Genomic DNA, 6,000 nt, shown 5'->3' with positions numbered 1-6,000 from the left:
TTCCAGGTTAAATCTCTCTTTGATCAGTTTCTATCCCTTATTCCTTGTCTGGCCTTCAGGCTCTTTGAAAAATAGTTTGACCCATTCCTCTCTATGACAGTCCCTCAAATATTGGAACACTGCTATCATGTCTCCCCTGGTCCTCCTCTTCACTAGACTAGAAAGGTGTGTCTTATGTTGAATTCTGTTATGGCATGGTCGCTCTCACCTTGGGTTTCTCTACTTTCAACTCCCTCTATCATTTCTTCTCTGTTTGTAAGAATTAAATCCAGTATGGCTGTTCCTCTACTTCCCTCCTCTACTTTTTGGGCAACAAAGTTGCCAGCTAGGTTGGTCAGGAACCTATTTGATTTCTCACTTGGTGCAGAATTAGCCTTCCAGTTGATGTCAGGGTAATTGAAGTCACCCATTACTATTGTAGTGTGTTTCCTACATATATTTGTTAGTTGGTTAGCAAAGCAGACACCTATTTTTCTGCTTGATTAGGTGGCCTATAGTATATACCCATGGCCATGTCTTTTTTTTTCTTTTATATTGACCCATATTCATTCTAGGAGGTTTTCACCTTTGATTTCAAGCATTTCTGTAGCAATATAGTGGTCCTTTAAATACTTTGCAACTCCATCCTTCTGTTTTATGTAGTCTGGTCTCTCTCTTCTCCCTTCTCCCTTCTCCCTTCTCCCTTCTCCCTTCTCCCTTCTCCCTTCTCCCTTCTCCCTTCTCCCTTCTCCCTTGTCCCTTGTCCCTTGTCCCTTGTCCCTTGTCCCTTCTCTCTCTCTCTCTCTCTCTCTCTCTCTCTCTCTCTCTCTCTCTCTCTCTCTCTCTCTCTCTCTCTGTGTGTGTGTGTACCCAAGTACAAACATCTTTAAGGTTGACAGCCCTTACTTGTAAGGAAATTTTCCTTTTTTATCTTATTGGGGAGATAATTTTGGACTGCTTTCAAAGGGAAGCATCTTTGCAATTTTTTATGTACTCCAGAAGAAACATTTCCAGATTTTACTAGCCAAAAATGTCTTTCCTCATAAAAGTTTTATTCTATTTTAATAAATCCAATGAAATAAAAATTCAACAAATATTTTCAATAATGTTTATTCTAAAATTTACTATGAGTGGATATTACATTTTAAAATCAAGCATATATGAAGAATGGAGGAATGAATGTAAATTCCACTATGAGGAGGAAAACATTGGTGGTCATTTAATGCTTAAATCTTTTCTCAATGTTATCCCTCCAGGCTTTGTTAAGTAGAAAAGTATTTTTTATATATATAATCTGATAAATCGGTAGAAAAATGAAGGAACTAAATGAGGCATTTGCCTATAATTGTATCTCTTGCAACCATTTGGAAGTACGCAGAGATTTCATATTTGCCTATGTGAAGCCCAGAGATAACTTGGCTAATGTTCATATTTTCTCCATCCTATATGGATGTTGAACCTCTACATATTTTCTTTGGCATTTCTTCTTTCTCTTCTCAGTCTCTGCCTCAGTCCAAATGTGTGGAAAAATGTCAGCCTGGATTTGTCATGAAGGCTCGAGAAGGAGAGCCAGTTTGCTGCTACGACTGCATTCCTTGTCCTGAGGGGACCATCTCCACTCAGGAAGGTTGGTGACACATAAGGAAACATTGATTTATATGCACGTTAAAGGCACATGTTAAAGTTTGCTTGTTTAGTTCTTAATTTTAATGAAGACTAATTTCTTCCATAATGGAAGGTATAAGAAAAATATCTAGAAAGATAAGTAGGAAAAAGGATGTTGTGGGTTGCATAGGAAATCTCTCTTTTATTTGCCAGTTTGAATGTTTTCTTCCCTCTTTATCTTTCTTAGGAACATCTGAATTCTTTGTAACTTGAGGAATGATTTTAGATCAATGGGTTTTGCTCACTCAACCCAATTTTGATTAGAATAGATCTGGAAGTGACCTTAAAGGTCTTCTAGTCCAGCCTCCTCCTCCTCAAGCAGGAGAACCGATACCATTTCAAACAAGTGGCTGTCCAATCTCTTCTTAAAAACCTCCAGTGATGGAGCGCCCATGATTTCTGGAGGCAAGCTGTCCCAATGGTTAATTGTCAGGAAGTTTGTCCTTAATTCCTGGTTGCTTTGATCAGTTTCCAACCATTATTTTTTGTCCTAATCCTCTGGTGCTTTGGAGAATAATTTGACCATCTCTTCTTTGTAGCAGCATTTTTACCGTGCATGAAAAGCCAAAAGAAACACCAATCAATTCCTCAATTAATCAGTCAATATTTATGAAGATAATAAATCCTCATAAACTGAAATACCTAATTGAAAGGAACCACAGAGGGAGAGATGTTGGGTTCAAGGAGCAAATGAAAATCAAGCAGAGAACTCACCATAATACCACTGTCAAATAGTGAGACACAAACAGTTAAAACATCAACAAAAAGGGAATATAGTCCTGGTTCTGGAAGGAGAAAAGGCGTTTAACATACAGTGTTGGGTTTAAAAGGAAAAGAGAACTCATAAACGGCCAAGCTACTTAATATCCCTTGATACTAACGTTGAATTCATTCTCTCTTTAAAATTGTTGCCAAATCTAGAGAGTATAGGAATATATCACTTTATCTTCTCATTTCTACTGCGTTGAAGATCTTCTTCCCTAAAACATTGCCACTTTATGGGTCCTCAGAAGCCTACCTTTTCTGGTGTAGCTCCTTCCCCATTGGACCCACTCCCCCATGAAATCCAATAGGCCCCATCATCTTAAACCTCTGGAGACTTGCTATTTCTCCCAGTCATTTGGGATAAGTTAAGGTCAGTGCAAGATAAGAATCTGGTGGATTACCTCAGAGAAGAGAAGTAGTAGCACCAGATTTTTTTTCTTTTAATTTTAGGTTGTTATCCTTGTTTTTAACAGTTATACATATTTGGGGGGGGGATTGCTGTAGTGTAAGAATATACAATTACTGTGACTTTCCTGTCTCTCAATATCACATGTCATCCAAAGCTTTCCTTGAAATTTGAAAGATTATAAAATAAGTGTTAATTTATTTTCTCAGATACCAAAAAATGTACCAAGTGCCCAGATGATCAATATCCAACTGAGAATCGAACCAAATGCATCCCCAGAAGAATAATCTTCCTGTCCTATGAAGAACATCTGGGTATCATCCTCATCTCTTTTGCTCTCCTCTTATTTCTAACCACAGGCCTTGTTTTAATAATATTCCTTAAATACCTACAAACTCCCATTGTCAAAGCTAACAACCGAGACCTCTCTTACATCCTCCTGGCCTCCCTCCTGCTTTGTTTTTTGTCCTCCTTTCTCTTCATTGGCCAGCCAAGGAAAGCCACCTGTCTTCTCCGACAAATCATGTTCAGCAGTGTCTTCTCAGTTGCCATTTCTTCTCTCTTGGCCAAAACCATCACAGTGGTTCTGGCTTTCCTGGCCACAAAACCAAGAAACCAAGTGAAGAGATGGTTGGGGAAGAGCTTGGCCAACTGCATCATCCTTTCTTGTTCTGCTGTCCAGATGCTCATCTGCACCACATGGCTGGGAGTTTCTCCCCCATTTCCTGACTCTGACATGCACTCCCAGCCAGGAGAGATCATCCTTCAATGCAACGAAGGCTCTTTTGCCATGTTTTATATTGTCCTTAGCTACATGGGTTTCCTTGCTGCCATTTGCTTCATAGTGGCTTTCCTGGCCAGGAATTTGCCTGGGGCCTTCAATGAAGCAAAGTTGATCACCTTCAGCATGCTTGTCTTCTGCAGTGTCTGGGTCTCCTTCGTGCCCACCTACCTGAGCACCAAGGGGAAATACATGGTGGCTGTGCAGGTCTTCTCCATCTTGGCCTCCAGTGCTGGGCTTCTGGGGTGCATCTTCATCCCCAAGTGCTACATTATCATCCTGAGACCAGATCTAAACACTAAAGAACATCTAAAGAAGAAATGAGGGAACTGATTGTGAAATTGTATCTTATGCTGATAAGATTTAATTAATAATTCCTATTATTATTGGTGTATATTCTTCATTAGTGTTTTTAATAATTTAGGTTATTTAAAACCAAAGGTAATAGAAATATGAAGAAAGTTAGACTTGTCAAATTAAAATACAAAATAAACATCAGACAATACAACAAATAAAATAATAATTAATATTCCTTTTGGAAAACTGTTCCTTTTCCTCAACACACAGATTAGCTAACATTTGGTTTAAACAACCCTTCAAGAGAAGACATGTGTATTCCATTTCCTGGCTTTGGACTTTTGAAAGCTTGGCAGATGTCTCCAAAGCTAGTTAGGAAGGTGTTAGCTTTATTTCATTCACAGTGTTTTGGAAATAGATATATCCACTCTTCTGCGCCCCCCCTCTGTACAGTGAGGCACACTGACATAAGATTACTGCTAGGCAATTTATTCACAGTAAATTAACACACCGACAAGACTTTGGCAGCAACCCAGACTTCCACAGATAAGAAATATACATGAGAGCTAGTATATGAGTTGAATCCTGCAAACAGCCTCCTCCCAAAGTCTCTTCTTATATACTCTCTTGGGAGGAGCCTAATCACAACCACCTGGGTCCAATTATCTCCTTTGTCTCCTTAATTGCTGCCGGTGCTTACCCACCCGTCTCTGCCGGGCACCCAGGACCAATTCCCTCTGAACCTCATCACTGCTCAAGGGCCTGACATCTTCACCACTGATCCAGGGCCAGATGTCAGGGATACACTCCCTTTGGCTTTGATCGCTGCTCCATTCCTCAGGTGCCTCCTGGTGGCCAACCAGCCTCTCTGGTCCCTGCTCGGAGTCTGAATCCTTTCCAGGGTCCTCCACATCCTCCAGAGCCAACTCATAGGGTCCCTCGCTATTGGAGACTGTTTGCAGCTCCAATGGCTCCTGCTGAGCCACAACATCCACTCCCCCAATATCTGGGTCGTACTGGGTGCAGAAAGATTAATGAGGATGATTTGACACTGCAATTTCAACAGCTCCAACTGCTTTTGGTGCTGCTTCTCATTCATCCCCTGTACACTTTCTCAGTAATTTCCTTTTAGTTGTGCTCCAAATCAAGCTCCATCTTCTTTTTTGCTGAGTCTGTCAGCCTCCAGTTCCAACTTCTGTGGGCTGTGTGCCAAACGGACATTCTGACTTATGGAAAGAGTGCAGAGAAGAAGAAGAAAGATGATTGGTAAACTGGAGACTAAAACATATAAAGAATGTGTCAGCGTTCCAAGTATCATGTAGAATTAAATCAGAGTCCAAAGCAAAACGATCCTTAAAGTTCCAATTTAATAAAGCAGACATTTTAGCACATCTGTGTTAATCCCAATTCTGGAAATTACATCAGAATCCCACCCAGTTAAAGTTCATGATCTTGTCCCCACACCCACAATCCATCACATGGTCCAATCCTCTTCTTCCATGCTGGCATCCACACCCAGCTGCTTCCGGTCAGGTGTAAAAGTGGGGAGACAAAAGATGACCTTGGTCTTCCATAAAAGAATGACAATAACACATTCCACAATCCTACTCCTGTCTATTCACCCCTCCCATCAACTATACTAATGAAACAGCATAATGAAATAAGAGAATGTATGGCAGGCCAAAATTCTAAAAGGAATATAATTGCAGGCCTGACAGGCGGCCTCTCCTCAGAAGAAAAACGTTTCCTGAAAAGAGAATAACATAAAAGTTAACATAAAAAAATTTAACCACCTACTTCCTCCCCAGGGGACCCTTTGGCTTATCGGGAAACTTCTCGTGGAATTGTTCTACTAAGTTTTTCACTTTTAAGTTCCAACTTTTCACCCAAGTGGCTTCAGACAAAGGGTAGCCCTTCCATTGCACTAAATACTGTAAGCGACCCCTATTCAGCCTGGAGTCTACAATCTTTTCCACCTCAGACTGTGTTTCCCCTTCTATCACTATAGATGGTGTTTCCCCTTCTATCACTTCAGGAGGAGAGAAAGCTTGGGGGATGCTCTTATGCTAAACCCATTTATTGGTTTCAACAAGCTATCTTGACCCAT

The sequence above is a fragment of the Thamnophis sirtalis genome, unplaced genomic scaffold (genome assembly GCF_051295495.1).
Source record: "Thamnophis sirtalis isolate CommonGarterSnake01/CBP01778 unplaced genomic scaffold, rThaSir2_p1.2 scaffold_3, whole genome shotgun sequence".
Classification (NCBI taxonomy): domain Eukaryota; kingdom Metazoa; phylum Chordata; class Lepidosauria; order Squamata; family Natricidae; genus Thamnophis; species Thamnophis sirtalis.
The sequence above is the reverse complement of the archived record's forward strand: the minus strand, read 5'-3'. Positions refer to the sequence as shown.